This window comes from Musca autumnalis, unplaced genomic scaffold, assembly GCF_047663935.1.
Source record: "Musca autumnalis isolate F117 unplaced genomic scaffold, ASM4766393v1 scaffold_2, whole genome shotgun sequence".
Lineage (NCBI taxonomy): Eukaryota > Metazoa > Arthropoda > Insecta > Diptera > Muscidae > Musca > Musca autumnalis.
This window is the reverse complement of record NW_027411755.1, coordinates 144,906,491-144,923,890: the sequence shown is the minus strand read 5'-3', so window position 1 is coordinate 144,923,890 and position 17,400 is coordinate 144,906,491. Positions and strand designations below refer to the sequence as shown.

Genomic DNA, 17,400 nt, shown 5'->3' with positions numbered 1-17,400 from the left:
TCATCTATGAACATTGTAGTTTCAGAAACTGCAAAAACTTCCCAAGTGTAAGCACCTTTCAATTAAAGTTAGTTAAGGCGTTCTTTAACATTATACCAAAAGTAAAGAATGCAGCCGGAACAACAATCATGAAAATTTTCGACTTATATTATTTTGTCACGACTTAGCTAGAGTTTGCCAATTGGTTTCTGAGATATTTGATCGACCATGCTGTGGCTTAGTCCAAACATGAGTTTTGTAGTCTCAAACAGTACTCTGAGAAGGATTTGGAGTCTATGAATCGTAGTCTGTATCGTCCGTTTTTAAGTTTCTTAAGTTTTTAATTAATCAAATTTGGCGTTTTTATGGCATTAAAGAATATTTTATTCTTAGGTTATCGACACAATAGCTACATATAGAAGTTCAATCTGTGCTCGCAGATTCGTGTTATTCTTCTTTTTAAAGGTAATTAATTTATAGAAGTCGTATGGGAATTTCGATATGTAATTAAAAAAATGAGGCGTTATGTTCGGGTCGAACTATACCCCTATACCCTATAACTCCTGTATAACTCAATTCGTCCTGCTCGCGAATATAGTTAAGTAGGGATTGGATTAAAACGTGGATATATTTTAACCACTTTCTGCATGGAGGCTCTTTCACAAAAAGGAATCCCAAAATCTGTATTACAGCTGATATTCTAAAAATTAGATTAAGAGCTTTGAAATACTGAAAATCTTGCGAAAGCAGAAATAATGGCAATTATCTGTACTTTTAAAATTCTGGGATATACCATAACGTTGACCTATATTTTTTAATCATATAGGTCCAAAATACTGAAAACGGGGCGCAACTTTTATATGGCGAATATACCAAACGTGGTTTCAATTTCAATTCTAAATATCTTATATTTAACTTATATTTAATACTCTGTAAAAAGTTTAAATTGTATCCTAAATATTGTGATCTTTCTCTACTGAATTTTTATACTTTATGTCAACATTTCATATAAAATCAACAGCAAAACCTTAAAAAAGGTTTACGTAACCCTACACACCATTTTCAATTTTCATGATTTTTGGTCAAGGTTTTGGTATTTTGAAGGTTGTGGCCACAATAACTCATCGAAATGGCTAAAATTTGCTATTGAGTCTTCGTTGGGGGTATTCAACTTCCCCTCTAAATTCGTCGGTATAAGCCCACGTTTTCATATAGCCCTCGTAGAACGGTACCTCCCGATATTCGTAATTCTGAAGTTTGTGGTGTTGGTGTCCCACCGAAATTATTGAAATTTATTTATTTAGTTTTCCATGGGGTTATAAAATATTTCAGAAGAGAATTATCAGTATAGGTTCACGTCTTTCTATGTCCTCTTAATTTTCGATATTTTGAAGGTTTTAGCCACATTATCTTACCAAAATGTCGGAAATTTGGTATTTAGTCTTTTTGGAACCTAAAAGCTTTTCGCCAGAAATTTTCATATACCACCATAGAACGGTACCTCCCGAATTTCGGTATTTTGAAGGTTTGCCACATTGTTCTATCGAAATTGATAAAATTTGGTATTTAGTCTTCTTCATAAACGAAAGGAAACTAATTATTCAATTTTAATTCAATACAACTTGTCGTGGAGGGTATAACAAGTTCTTACTTGGTTTCCTTGTTTTGCCTAAAAAATGTTATTGTTTTGAAATTTTTAATGAAGTCTTCGCAGTTCTCAAATCAACAATATAAATAATTTCATGTGGATGTTTGTAGCTGATGAGATAGTGGCCTTAAAAACCACAGATCTACTCTTTAAAATGACAGGTAAGCATGACAACTCTCGAATAGAGTTCGCGATTTTATCCAAGCAGTACACATCTTAATACTTATTTCAAGCCTACATCAAGCATTTCGGTCACATCCAACCTTCCCACAAAAATTAAAAATTGTTTGCCTTAAGGGCGCTTTGAGCATAGTTTTGAATATATTAACAATGGATCTTTATCCAGGTCTATTATTCCAACCAACCAACCGACGAGACCTCTTTTCATCATTCACATTTTTCTCATGGCTAAAGGCAATGGCATTTTTAAACATTCCACCTCAATATGGTTTATTTAGTCTTGTTGGAATTTCTTCTATATTTTCTTAAAATAAAATTTTTTACTCTCAACCTACAAAATGGAAAACAAAATATTAATAAGATTCATTGTTAATATTAGTGATGTTAGCAATTGCAAAACTTTCAATGGTCTGAAGAATTCTGTTAAAATGTAATTAAATATATTTAAGTGACCTTTAGTTATCACTTCTAAGAATCACTCCCTTATCTATGTTGCCAACCTTACTTAGTTTATCATCTAAACCTCACTAACGAACTCTCAGGCTTATGATTAATGCAAACCCTGTATACACAACTTGATTTTTCCTCCCCCTTGTCGAGGCCAAGAGAAAACCATTTTCAATAATTGAAGCTAACAAAGATACATATTACCGTCCATTAAAGTGTTTTTGTTCGGCCAAGTCTAACCACCTACCTATCAACCTTTGGATAGTCTGTATCAGTGTTGCTAAGTTTCTTCTTAACATTCTTCTGTTGCTGTGGAAATTCTTAAAAAAAAAGTAAATTCCATTAAAAAAGCATACAATGACCTCTTACATGGTAGTGTGGAGACAGTGAACGTCTGTCTACCAACCCACGCTTATCGCTTTCAATGACCTCAGGCAATAGGTTTACAATGTAATAGGAAAAGAAACTATGGTGGACAGGATAGATGATAATTCAATACCTATAGGGGTTGTAACTAATTTAAGGTTAATTGATTCCATTTGTTTTACGACAAGAAGCATGTACGCCTTCGTGTTGTTGTTGTTTATTTTAGCTTTTTTTAAACCTCCACCATAGTATGGAGGGTGTAAAGTTGGGTTTTTACGTTTGTAACGCATTACAATAACTATTTGCGACCCTATAAAGTTTGTATATTCTTCACCATTATAAAATTCTGAGTAGACCTAGCCATGTTCGTCTGCTGTAATCACATCCGCAATAATTGATCTAGAACGATATATTTTTGCACCCGATTATCTTTTCCATATGCAGTTCAAGTTCGAAGATGGGCTACATCGGCCCATGTTTTGGTACTTCCCGATTTTCGGTATTTTAAGGGTTTTGGCCACAATTTTTAACCGAACTAGATGTAGTTTGACATTAAAGATTCTTTGGAGTCATAACACTACTTCACCATATAACGGCACCTCCCGAATTTCGGTATTGTGCGGGTTTTAGCTATTCGGTATTTTCAGGATTTTGGCAACTTGTTTTGACTGAATTACCAGTATTTTGGCGTTTGAACTTCCCAGAGGTCACAAAGCTACACTAACAAAAGTTTTGAACATAGGTCCATGTTTTGGTATAGCCCCCATATAACTGTACCTCCCGATTTTCGGTATTTTGAGGATTTTAGCTACATTTTTTGATTGAATTACCTGTCATTTGACGTTTGAGGCTTCCAGAGGTCACAAATCTTATCCAGCAAAAATTGTCAAAATAGGTCCATGTTTTTGTATAGCCATCATTCCGATTTTCGGTATTTTGAGGATTTTAGCTTCATTTTTTGACCAAACTACTTGTTAACATTTGAGGTTCCAGTGGTCACAACACTTTTCCACCAAAAATTGTCAACATAGGTCCTTGTTTTGGTATAGGCCCTTTATAACGGTACCTCCCGATTTTCGGTATTTTGAGGATTTAAGCAAAAATCTTTCCGAACTATCTGTAATTTAACATTTGAGGTTCCCAGAGGTCACAAAATATCTCCACCAAAAAATATCAAAACGGTTCCATGTTTTGGTATTGCCCCATATAACGGTACCTCCGCCCCATATAGTGGTACCTCCCATTTTCAATATTTTGAGGATTTTAGCTAATTTTTTTAACTGCACTACCTTAAATATAACAATTGAGGTTCTCAGAGATGACAAAACTACTTTACCAAAAATTGTCAGCATAGATCCATCTATTTCTTGGCCTGCCAATTCTGCGTGTACCGCTAAGCAGTCCGTATTTATACGCCTTTTTAGCGGGTTCATCATCGCTCATTCTTATGATATGGCCTAGCCAACGCAATCGCTGCATCTCGATACGTTTAACAACACAATTCTTCTTTTTATTTCACAGCTGATGTCGTTTGTTGTGTTTACGGAGGTGCCGAGGTAGACGAAGTCTTTTACTACCTCAATATTATAGGAACCAATTTCCACAGTCGGTCCGACCTCAACGGACGCATTGCGCGTCGACACCATCAACTTGGTCTTCTTACCGTTTACCGCCAGACCCACTTTAGCATATTCTCCTTCGACCTTCATAAAGGTATCAGTTTACTTCTTTTACTGATCGGCCCATGATGTCTATATCATCAGCATAAGCAAGTAACATGTGACTATTGGTGGGTAGTGGTCAGTGTTTGCGCCTCGGAACGATCGTACATCCAACACGCTCGATGAATGTCTTCCATCTATCACAACATGATCAATTTGATTTCTTGTTCTGGAGACAGCCAGGTGCCCTTATGAATATCGAGATGATTAAATCTGGTACCGCTAACTACCATGTTTTTGCAGCTGCAAAGTCTATCAGCCTCATACCATTGTCAGATGTTTCACTGTGGAGACTGAATTTTCCGACTGTTGGGCCAAAAATATTCTCCTTTCCAATTTTGGCAATAAAATCGCCTACAATGATTTTAATGTCATAGGCAGGGCAACGGTCATATGTTTCTTCTAAGCGCTCGTAAAATATATCTTTGGTCTGTTCGTCCTTTTCTTCAGTGGGAGCATGAGCGCAAATAAAGTTGATGTTGAAGAATTTATTTTATTCACTGGAGTGAAGCTTGATACCTGATGTTTTAATATCCGACTAACTACGAATCCGCAACCAAACTCATGCTTTACGTCATGGCAGCCATAATACAGTGCGTCACCTTTAGGTGTTGTTGTGACGCCATTCCTAATCCATCGTATTTAATGTATGGCAGTAATATCGGCCTTGTACTTTTCAAGTACGTCTGCCAATGCGAAGACTGCACCTTCTCTATAAAGAGTGCGAACATTCCAGGTGCAGATTCGCAGATCATGGTCCTTAAAACGTTTGCGGGGTTTGTTTTTCTTTTCATTCGTTTTTTCATAGTAGGCTGTTTTTTCCATCCCCTACGTCACCCACAAAGGTCACAAAGCTACTCTAATAAAAATTGCCAACGTAGTTTAATGTCTTGGTATAGCCCCCGTATAAAGGTACCTCCCGAGTTTAGGGTTTTTGAAGTATTTTGAGCATTTTAGCTACATGTTTTGACCGAACTACCGGTAATTTGATGTTTGAGATTCCCAGAGGTCACAAAGCTACTCCACCAAAATTGCTCAACATAGGTCCATGTTTTGTTAAACCACCATATAACGATACCGGCCGACTTTCGCTATTTTGAGAATTTTAGCAATATTTGTTGACCGAACTACCAGAAATTTGACCTTTGAGGTCACAAAGCAGAGGTCAAAGAGCAACTTCACCAAAAACTGTCAACATAGATCCATGTTTTGGTATAGTCCCCATATAATGGTACCTCCCGAAAATAGGTATTTTGAGGATAATTTGACGTTTGAAGTTCCAGAGGTCACAAAGCTACTCCACCCAAAATTCGTAACATAGGTCCACGTTTTGATATAGCCCCTGTATAACGGAACCTCCCGATTTTAGGTATTTTGAGGATTTTATCACAATTTGTTAGCGAACTACCTGCGATTTCACGTTTGAGTTTCCTGTAGGTCACAAAGCTACTCCACCAAAAATCGTTACCATAGGTCCATGTTTTTTTTTAACCACCATATAACGGTATGGTGCCACCGTGGTGCAATGGTATGCACACCCGCCTTCCACACTAAAGGTCGTGGGTTCGATTCCCCGGCCAGGCAACATCAGAGATTTTCAACGGTGGCAAAACACCCCTCAGTAATGTTGGCGACATTTCCTGAGTATTTCAGCCATGTAAAACTTCTCTACAAGTGGTGTCTTAGGACACGCCGTTCGGACTCGGCAATAAACAGTAGGTCCCTTATCATTGAGCTAATATGAATCGGGGTGCACTCATTGGTATGAGATAAGTCTCCTTTGTCCCGTATGGGCTGTTTGTGGAACAATTATATATATATATATATATATATATATATATATATATATATATATATATATATATATATATATATTAACGGTACCTCCCGATTTTCGGTATTATGAGAATTTTAGCAACATTTTAGATTCACGGAGGTCACGAAGCTACTCCACCAAAAATTTTCAATATAGGTCCATGTTTAGGTATAGCCATATAACGGTACCTCCCGATTTTCGGTATTTTGAAGTGGACGTTTTGGGTTCCCAGAGGCCACAAATCTACTCCACCCACAATTTTCAATATAGGTCCATGGTTTGGTATAGCCCCCATATGACGGTACCTCCCGATTTTAGGGTTTTTGAGGAGTTTAGTTGACATTTGAGGTTCCCAGCTGTCACAAAACTTCTCCACCAAAAATTGTCAACACAGATCCATGTTTTCGTGTAGTCCCCGTACCACGGTACCTCGCGAATATCGGTATTTTGTGGATTTTAGCTACATTTTTACCGAACTACCTGTCTTGAAAAATTCAAAGAGTTTTCAATCATTTCCTAGAAGAGTCATATTATTTGTTCAATATCTATGTAGACGAGGTTAGGGTATAAGCAACTATAAGTCGCTTGCTCCCTTTTCCCACTTTGATTATACAATTTCCGCAATCGTATTTAATCAAATCCATTATCCATGGTGGTACATTCAAGCGAAACATACCGCAAAATATTAATTGATTAGATAATGAACTAACTAGAGTAGATGTCCCCATTTACATTACACTGGACTTCTTTCTATGTTTTCCTTACAAAAAATAATCTCCCAGAAATTCTTTCTCACATAAACGTGCTGTTGCTGACATTCATGTAGTTTTGTATTATCCTTTTCCAAACATGCAAAGTAATTCAAAATTGCCCGAGGTGTGAAAAGGAAAAAAATGTAATTTTTATCTTATTTTCATGTGGCGAGTGCGGAAAGTGCAGAATGAAAAGAGTGGGAGAACACGAGTGATAACAAACCAACCACAAGACTTTAATTAACTGGCAAGTAAGCAGCAAAAAAAATCTTTGCTTTATAAATGTTTCTTTAAAAAAAATATTTAAATCAAATATTCTATAGGTGTTTCAGGGATATTTTCTTTCATTCAGTTCGGGGGTGTCCCATGTTTGCTTATAAAAAAAATCTCCCTCAACAAAGTTAATAAAGAGAAGGGCGAAGGCAAAAGAGATTTGCAGACAACCCAATTTTCTAAGAGTTGAAAATATTGTTTGATTAAATGATATTGATATCCGACAGTAGGATGGTTGCGATTTTTTCCCCGTGGCAATATTTACAATTTCATGCAATAACACGTACAACATTTTAAGCCTGAAGAAACTTGGAGCACTTTTAAATGCAAATAAGAACGGTGATGGGCTGATTTAAGCTCGTCACTGAGTTCATGTCAATGACAGTAGCCTTTTGGGAAGAAAACATAACATGAATTGTTTATAACAGATTTCTAAGTTATACAGAAGGTCACGAGGAGCATAGGATATCTACACAATCATTTCACTGTTGTGCATCATTTGGTAAGAGTTTGTGAGTTTCGTTTGCGCTAGTTTGCCTTTCCTTAAATTCTTCAACCTGATATTCCACTTTGTACATTTTACATGTTTTCAATCGAGTGGGCTGTTAGGAAATAAACAAATTGAAAATAGACTTTTTCAAAAGAAAAAATATTGTCGAACATTCGATTTTTGGCTTTTGCCCTGACAAGAACACATAAAATAAATATTAAATAAAAATATTATATTCCTCTAAAGGAAATTGTGAAAATCCCTTGAGAAGGAAATCCTTGTATATTCAAATTGTGTTCTAAGGATTGGCAATTTTAATATCCTTTGAATAGGACTCCTGCTTATTAATTTGTAAATGGAAATCGGAACAACTCATTTAAAACGCTCATAGAACGGTTTCTTCAGTCACTCAAAATTTGGAGAAGATTTTTCAAGAAATTATATACGAATTTTGCAATTTATCAGTGAAGGCAGGACGAATCCTTGAAAATAAGTTAAAGATTTGGAATTTTGTGTGAATTTGCGATTTTTCAATGTTGGCTACCATACAATTGTTGAAATATTAATATTCCTAATATCCTGAAGATCGAACATTTCAAGAACATCCTGTTTCAGGACTATACCAAACCAAAAGCTCTATAACAACAACAATTTAATTTAATTTGGATATCAGATCATAACATCCTTTCTGTACTGGTCATATCATCCTCTGCCCTTCGAGGCATAATTTTGGAACCCATGAATTAAATCTTTGTATGGAGAACGCAGTTTTTTATTACACGTTAAGAATCAACACACAGTTTTATATTTGTTTTATCCCAATTACTTGAATTTCATCAAAACGGGCGATGCAATTTGAATATTAATTAACTTTTCCATCCAACAATTTCGACCAAAGAACCATTATCCTCAGGCCTGATGACAACGGTGATCTTTATTGGTAAGTCGACAATATAAATCAATATATATTCTCATTGTATTTGCTCGTTCACCCTGCAAGACACTTTATTACATACATTATTTATTTTTTTTTATGACCACCGGTCAGAATAATCACTAATACCCATACTCATATTCTTTTTGTCACACAATTAATATAAGTTTTACACTTAATATTAACTGTACAATCATTTTGTTTTCTTTTAACTCTATATATATTAACTCCGTATTAAATCTATACCATCGAACGAATGGTTTTCGTTTTGTTTTCAATCAACATTGCATTTGCTAATCATATTATTTTCGCGATCAGAAATACTTGTTAACACCATTGCAATTTACATTTTGTTATTTTCATTGTTAAAAATATAATTGATTATGAATTTTAACTAAACTAATTCGCTTTTTTCGCACGAAAGAATGAAAGGGAATTCATAAGGGATTACTATATCTGGGTCTAAAGAGTTATGAACTTCTTTAGAATGGATGGGTGGGCGGTGGAACCGCTAGTGGCTGACTGATACCTTTGGCCACGTCTTTTCTTACGTCACTCCTCTTACTCCTTTTCTTACTCTTCCCCAACTTCATTTATTTCAAGGGAAATGCTCCCTTAAAAAGAGCTACCTTATTTGAATTTTACTTTATGTAAGCGGACCCGAATGCTATTATCCGAGGAAAACAACCCCCCCATGACTGAGCACGGCTGGGGCGAGAAGGTAGCCACTTCCTCCGGAAATAGGACCAGGTAGGGTGGGTCGTTACAAGTTTTGGTTGCTTAGGCCTGTTTGTCCTGACTAGACACAGTCCTCTTTTCATGAGGTTGGCCACAGGTGTACCCCCTTTATCTCTAACTTCGGACTGTCGCTCCTTTGACGTACTAGGCCACATCTTTGAAATTTTTGTCCCGATTTACAAAACACATAATTCGACGCCAGTGACGATCTTTTAAACTTGTTTAAACTGCTTTGCACCAATCGACACGAACCTTTTTTGAGCGATTGTCAAATTGTGGTGGATCAAACGAGATCAAACCTTTTTACGGACAGGTATTCACTAGGGTTATGACTGTTTGTCATTTTTTCTCAAAAATCATTTTCTGAAGTGAGAATGAATGAACTTTTACCATTTATCCCTAAAATAATATTCATTCCATTTTATTATAAAAAAAGTTTCCGCACAAACCACTTGGAAAACATTTTTTTTTTTGAAAAATTCTATGAAATAAAGAAACAAAAATTAAAAAATATTTCCTCTTGCATGAATGAATGCTCTTTTGCCTATTATTGTCTAAAGTAACTTTTATTCCATTTAAATTTTAAGAAAGGTCCCGCACAAACCACTTTTAGTTTGTATGATATATGAAATAAAGTTATATATAATATGAAATGATATATATGTTAAAATACGATAATAAATTTAGTGAGAAACAAACGGTTATGTCATTTTGGTTATGTCGTGTGTCCCTTGTTTTCAGTTAAATATCTGCTTAAAGTGACTTCAAAAATTGCCAAAAGTTCTGAAAAATAAAAACATTATAAGCTTTTTGTGCGGAAGCTTGTTTCATCGAATCACTTTATAATTAAGATTTTATGCAATCTTAGGTAAAAACTCATCAAAATATCATACACGGATACGAGGTTGTAAAAAAGTCATAACCCTAGTGTTCATGCAATATCGAATGTATGCTGGTGGGTTACCGTATGTCACATGACGATCTTGCATTATCAGTTCACGCACGGCATCGATGTTTTCTGACACAACGTCCGTCTTTGGACAACCTTCATGTCCTTCGTCTTTGAGAGAGCATTTTCACAATGCTATAGGATTGTGCTTCATCGCCATACAACTATTTAAATTTATCGATGCACTCTTTCCTGATAATCCACGTCGAATGTTGTGGAAAACGATCGCAAGGAAATGTTCACAAGTTCGTATTCTGGTTCACAAATTAATCAGCGCTTTCTGAAAACGTTGAACCGGATTTGAGCCTTTATTGGCGTGACTCACATTCGTTTGCAATATGCCCAATAGGGTTATGGCTTTTTTACATAAGACTACATAAAATCTTAATTATAAAGAGATTCGATAAAAAAAGCTTCCGTACAAAAAGCTTTTAAAGTTTTTATTTTTCAGAGCTTTTGACCATATTTGAAGTCACTAAAAGCAGATATTTAATTGAAAACAAGGTATAGGGGCACTCGACATAACAGAAATGACATAACCGTTAGTTTCTTACTATTTTATCGTCGTATTATTATATATAAATAATTTTATATTATATACTAGCAGACCTCCGCTGGCCCGTCGTAATGAGTTTTAATGACAACTTTTTATCGACTTTATGCTTGACAATTCGAAAACAGTTATTTTCTACCTCACTTCTTCGGTCCATTGTCAAACCGAGAAGGGGTTTAAATTTATCAACAGATTTGGTCTGTAACCTTTCTTTTCTCTTACGGGCTTTGTCGGATTTTTGCCAATTTATGCTTTTTAGAATTTATTATCGTCCATGTCCCTGTCTTTATCCTAAAGCGATCTAATTATTGAGACTTATATGTTTTAGCTTTTCATGGCTGATGGACCGTTGAACCTCACCATTTAAGGAAATTCGTAAATATATAGTTTTTCTTGATAGTTGTCTCGAAAATTAATTTGCAGCCCGATGCACCCATAAATTTAGCAAATATAGGGATTATAAAATAATAGGCCCCGAAATTCGTCTACAAATATACAGCATTTTGGACCACGGGATATTCCTGAACATTTTCTGAAAATTAGATTCAGTAGTTTTGGAAAAATAATGTTTTGAAAAGAGTGGGCGTGGTCATCAGTTTTCAAGATATAACATATTAATAAAAGTGGTACGGTATTTTGGATCCAAATATGTACATACCTAGGGTGCACACAACTTCATTGCCTACCAAAATGAATGCTGAAACCGATATAATTATAAGTTTGGCTTATACATAAAGCGTTTAAAAGAAAGGCATGGGGAAAGTACCCCACCTCCTCCGAAATTCATAACAACGGCAAACCCTGAGCTTTTGCTGAAAATTTTATGGAAACCCCTTTGGTAGTACATATTTAAAAAAAACATATTTAAAACAAGTAAAATAGTATCAGTCGGATTTGCCGGCAGAGATATACCCTTAGCCTGTGTATATTGAACCGACAAAAATGTTGATTAGGATTAACCCCCTGTTTTTGTAAAAATTTTTATTCTTCTCACACGAACTGTCAAATTTTGTAGATCGATTTTCACGCCTTAGCGCAAATATAGAGCGCTGATTTTTAAATGAGGAATTCTTAACAATATATGTAACCCATATACGAAGAATTAAGTCTGTATGTCATCTGTAGGCTGAGCTATGGATGCCTAAATTATTACGAATATAGACGAACGAACAAAAATAAGTTACAAAAACAGGGGGTAAATATCAAAAGTTTTGCGGAGGAGATACTAAAAGGAATGGATCGACATTGACCGTTATGGAAGTGGATCTCCAGCCACAACATATGGTGCCGTAGGGGGTTTCTACACTCTGCGGGCTGTTTGCTCAAGAAGTATGGACTTGCCCCTAAAAAAAACTTTTACCGTCGTAAAGGAGGCAGCGAATGCAAGTTGCTTCAACAAATATCAAAGTGATTCGATATTAGGTCTTAAAGTGAACTTATCCGAAATTTTGTGTGGGATGTACCGGATGGAGTGGACAAATATAGTCCATATTTGAACCTGATCTGGTATATATATTAGGATGTGTAAAGTATATACCAATTCGGCCACTCCCTTCAAGAGTTACCGTACGAACAATTTTTCCGAACATTTTTGACCTTTTGTGGGGGAGGTACCTGAACGAGTGGACCGATATGGCTTATCTTCAAACTTAAACTATGTTTAGACAAAATATTACTAAGGCCATATTTTGGACCGAATCGGCAGATCCGTTCGAGAGTTATCTTGTGCTCTAACCACCTTACACGGTGTCATAGGGTTTTTTTGCAACTTTCATGCTATTTTCTCAGGAAGTATGGACTTGCCCCTGATGAAACTTGTACCGTCGTATGGAGGGCAGTGAATACATGTTGCGGAAACAAAAATCAAAGCGATTCGAGAGATGGCCCTGAACTGAACTTTTCCGAAATTTTGTGTGGGAGGTACCCGAAAGAGTGGACCTATTGAGACCATATTGAAACCGCATATTACTCTGGCAGAAAGTTTACGCTATACAAAGTATGGACCAAATCGGTCACTCCCTTCAAGAGTTATCGTGCGCACAAACTTTCCGACCATTTTCGAACTTTTGTGGGGGAGGTACCGGAAGGAGTGGACCGATGTAGCTCATCTTCGAACTTAAACTAAGCTTGGGCAAAATATTACGAAAGCCAAAATTTGAACCGAATTGGTTCATCCGTTCGAGAGTTATCGTGCGCTCCAGCCAGCAGGACAGACAGACGGACGGACATGTCCAGATCGAATCCAAATTGTCTGAAACACATTTCGTCCAAACATACTTGGGGTCTAAAACCATTATTTCGATGAGGCACATTTTCATCGTATCAAAGTGTATATACCCTCCTTAGCCTAAAGGCTGAGGGTATAAAAACAGGCGTGATTGGGTCTTTAGGCTCTAAAGAAGTACCTAGATTGTAGATTAATCTGTAAATTTTTAAACCGATGCATGCATAATTTTTGCAAATATAACGTTTTTTTAAAAATATCGCATGGGTGAGGTACCCCGCCCCCTCTGGAATTCAATAAAATATGTAGCCTGTTTTCGGGGGCCATCCCTGTATATTCCCTGACAATTTCAATAGTTTTTGCAGAAAAGATTTAAATTGAAAATTGGAAAAAGTGGGCTTGGTAAACTTTTCTTTCCACAAAAACCTAAGTTGGGTTATGACAGAACACGGTGAGCCTTAACTAATTTTAAATGGAAGGTGCTTACACCTGGAAAGTTTTTGCAGATTCTGAAACTACAATGCTCATAGATGAGAAATATCTAGAAAAAATCGCCGGAGGGATTTTCAAATAAATCGCGATTTAAGTTCACATTTTTAGGGGTTCTTTAGGTTTTCACGAATTTGAATTTGAATTTTTCTTGGGTTTTACCATTTTTGAGATATAGAGGTTCAGTTCAAATTTTTAGGTTTTTATCTTAAGTCTTCAAGATTTAGCTTGGAAACCGCAAGTCATATCAAAATGGGACTAAAGAAAATGTTGTAGCTATGAAATTTCTCTTATGATACTATCGTAAGTTTCGCCGTTTTTGAGATATAGAAGTTCAAATTGAGACAATGCACTGACTGTATCGCCTCCTTATAAAACAATGTCATTACTGCAATTTCCCAAATAAAACTTATATATCTTGAAAATGGTACAACCTAGAAAAAAATAAATCATCCAGTCGTGTAGAGAATTTTCACAGCTTCAACATTTTCTTTAGTCCCATTTTGATATGACTTGCGGTTTCCAAGCTAAATCTTGAAGACTTAAGATAAAAACCTAAAAATTTGAACTGAACCTCTATATCTCAAAAATGGTAAAACCCAAGAAAAAACCTAAAGGTAAGTCTTGTAGAGAATTTTTACAGCTACAACATTTTCTTTTCATTTCATTTCGATACGACTTGCGGTTTCCAAGCAAAATCGTGAAAACCTAAAAAAAACCTGAAATTGTGAATTTTGATCGCGATTTATTTAAAAATCCCTCTGGCGATTTTTTCTGTTTTCTTTATTTTTCTTATCTATGAACATTGCTGTTTCAGAATCAGTGAAATCTTCCCATGTGTAAGCGGTTTTCATCAAAAGTTGGTTAAGGCGCACTGAGCATGATATTGTTTTATAAGGAGGCGATACATGAACTTCTATATCTCAAAACGGTAAAACCTACAAAAATATCATAAAGGGCAATCTTGTGGAGAATTTTCATAGCTACAACATTTTCTATAGGCCCATTTACATAGGATACGTGGTTTCCAAGCAAAATCGTGAAAACCTAAAGAACCCCTAAAAATGTTAACTTAAATCGCGATTTATTTGAAAATCCCTCCGGCGATTTTGTTTTTGTTTCTTGATATTTCTCATCTCTGAGCATTGTAGTTTCAGAATCTGGGCATGCAGGACAGCATTTGTAATAGTATTAGTAAATTTTGAAGTTTTTGTCAATGTATTTGGGAGTAGTTTTGGCAGGATAGAAATCAAAATAGTTTTGATTTTGTAAATAACCCCTTTCAATCCGTTGAATTTTGTTTATTTTCCAAGTAACAAACAAATAATTTTTGAAAACAACAAATATTATTTGTGAGGAAAATAAAAATTTGGAAAACTTCAACCCAAAATCGAGTTCTGGAGGAAAATTCATAATTTTTGCAATATGGATTGAAGGAATGCCACACACTATTCAATCACACACTTACACAAGGGTTCATCGGTTGCTGTCCTGCATGCCCACAGTGTATGCCCGGCATAAGCACCTTCCATTCAAATTTGGTTAAGGAACACCGTGACAATTTGATTTTTATTCATAAAGATAAGGCGTTTTTTTTAATATGCCACCTTCAAAATTCAAGAAAATATGCATAATATTTTCACCGGGGGCCATCCCTGTACATTCCCTGGCAATTTCAGGAAAATCGGTTCAGTAGTTCTTGTAGAAATGGTCAAATTTTCTTTGCATAAAAAGTCGGGTTTTGGCGCACATTTTACAGAAAAATGATCGCAATCGGTCCAGCCGTTCTCAACTGATGCCATTACCAACGAACGACATTTGATTTTTATTTATATAGACTAGTTAACCCGGCGAACCTCGTCTCGCAGACGTGGATTAAAATTGATAATTTGAGTTCAAATATTCTTTGAGATGACGTTGTAGAGGTCAGTAGCACTTGGCAATTGAATCTTTGATTTTAAATATTTAAGACGATGTAGAATGTACACTAAGCGATATTTCAAGTAAACTGGGCAGTATGAATTTATCTCATATGTTTAAGATCTTTCATCTTAAACTCAAGTAATCCTAGCTACTGTGAGTAGCAATTATGTTCGGAACTCCGTTGATGTAAAATTTTTAGTTGAAATTAAATTATTAACACTTTTCGGGGCCGAAATTTGTACATTTGTTGTGTCTAAAGAAAATATTTTTTATTTAATACCCACGTGCGTCCTTTGAAATGAAAATAAAGCTCGCAACATTTATAATTTAAGACCTATTGATGAACTCCTAGGGTGTATGGTATTGATCCATTATAACGGTCTACGTTTTAATATAGACGCCATATGGGAACACAAATTATCTTGGACAAATTGTCGGTTAGAAAAGTCGGCAAAGAAAGGTACATACCGTAATTTTTTAGGTATTTTAATTATTATAATTAACTTTGTCGTTCTGTTTGTAACACATCGAAATATTTTTCGGAAGCCATATAAAGTACAATAAAGTACAATTTATTTCGGTAATCTGGCTTATGGGTGGAATAACCGACTAACCGGAACCGCCGCCCATGAAAATTATACATTTACGTAACCAGCGCAAAAAAATACGTTGATTCTCATGACAAACCCTAGATTTTAATCAAAGTTCAGCTTTGTAGGAATTTTTGCTATTTCAATGTCTAATTTAACTGGGTTAATACAGGAACAAGTAGTTTCCTTTCGTTTATGAAGGTATTAGGCTCTTGCTTTTAATCCTTGCAGGAGCAGAATATCTGAACTGATAACAGTCCCTTTAAAATAGTTTACATGGGGCGTCATCGTTATTCTTTCCAAAACATGGACCAATAGCGACAAACAATACGTAATTACAGCAATCTTGGTTCGAATATTTGACAAAAAACATCGAAATACATAAAATTGCGCTATACCGGCTAGACTTAACGCGCAAATATATGCATAGATGTTATGCGAGTAATTTTTAAATTTTCTGGGAGCACAAAATTCCAGTTAACAATCCATTTAGTAGACAAATCTGGCTATACCAAAACGTTGACCTATACTCTCTGACTTTTAGCACAGGATATTTTGTACCTGTAAAAATATTTTATACCTTTAGCGAAGACAAACTACAAAATTTCAGGATAAAACTGTAAAAATAAGGACAATCGGGATTACAGTTCTATGGAGTCGGTATAAAATTTCTGGAAGTTTTGTAACTCCAACGAAGTCTAAGTACAAAATTTCGGTTGTTCCAGATGAATAATGTGGCTAAAACTTTCAAAATAAAGAAAATCGGGAGTACCGTTCTAAGGCACGGTGCACCTTAACTAATTTGAAGTGAAAGGTGTTTACACCTGGAAAGTTTTTACGGATTCTACAACTACAACCTTCATAGATGAGAAAAATCAAAAAAGCAACAAATCTCCGGAGGGATTTTTAAATAAGTCGCGGTCAAAGCTTACAATTTTAGGGCTTTATTATGTGTTTACGATTTTGCTTAAAAACCGCAAGCTCTTTCAAAAAAAGATTAGAGAAAATGTTGTAGTGAAAATTTTGTACAATATTGACCTTAATGGTATTTTCGTACGTTTTACCATTTTTATACCCTCAGCATGTATGCTAACGAGGGTACATACACTTTCATACGGGCAAAATGTGCCTCATCGAAATAATGGTTTGGACGAAATGTGTTTCAGACAATTTGGAGTCGATTGAGCAATGTCCGTCTGGCTGGTTGGAAAGCACGATAACTCTCGAACGGATGAACCGATTCGGTTCAAATTTTGGCTTTCGTAATATTTTGCCCAAACTTAGTTTAGGTTGGAAGATGGGCTATATCGGTCCACTCCTTCCGGTCC

The 17,400-nt window shown here is 35.7% G+C and overlaps 1 protein-coding gene across 1 annotated transcript in view; it reads left to right on the top strand.

Moving 5' to 3' along the window:
* Positions 1–17,400, top strand: part of LOC141394696 (probable G-protein coupled receptor CG31760) — a 262,519-nt gene that overhangs the window by 33,600 nt on the left and 211,519 nt on the right. Inside the window, exon 2 of the mRNA XM_073969480.1 lies at positions 8,571–8,612. The gene's annotated coding sequence lies outside the window, so the exon portion shown is untranslated. The remainder of the gene's footprint in view (positions 1–8,570; positions 8,613–17,400) is intronic.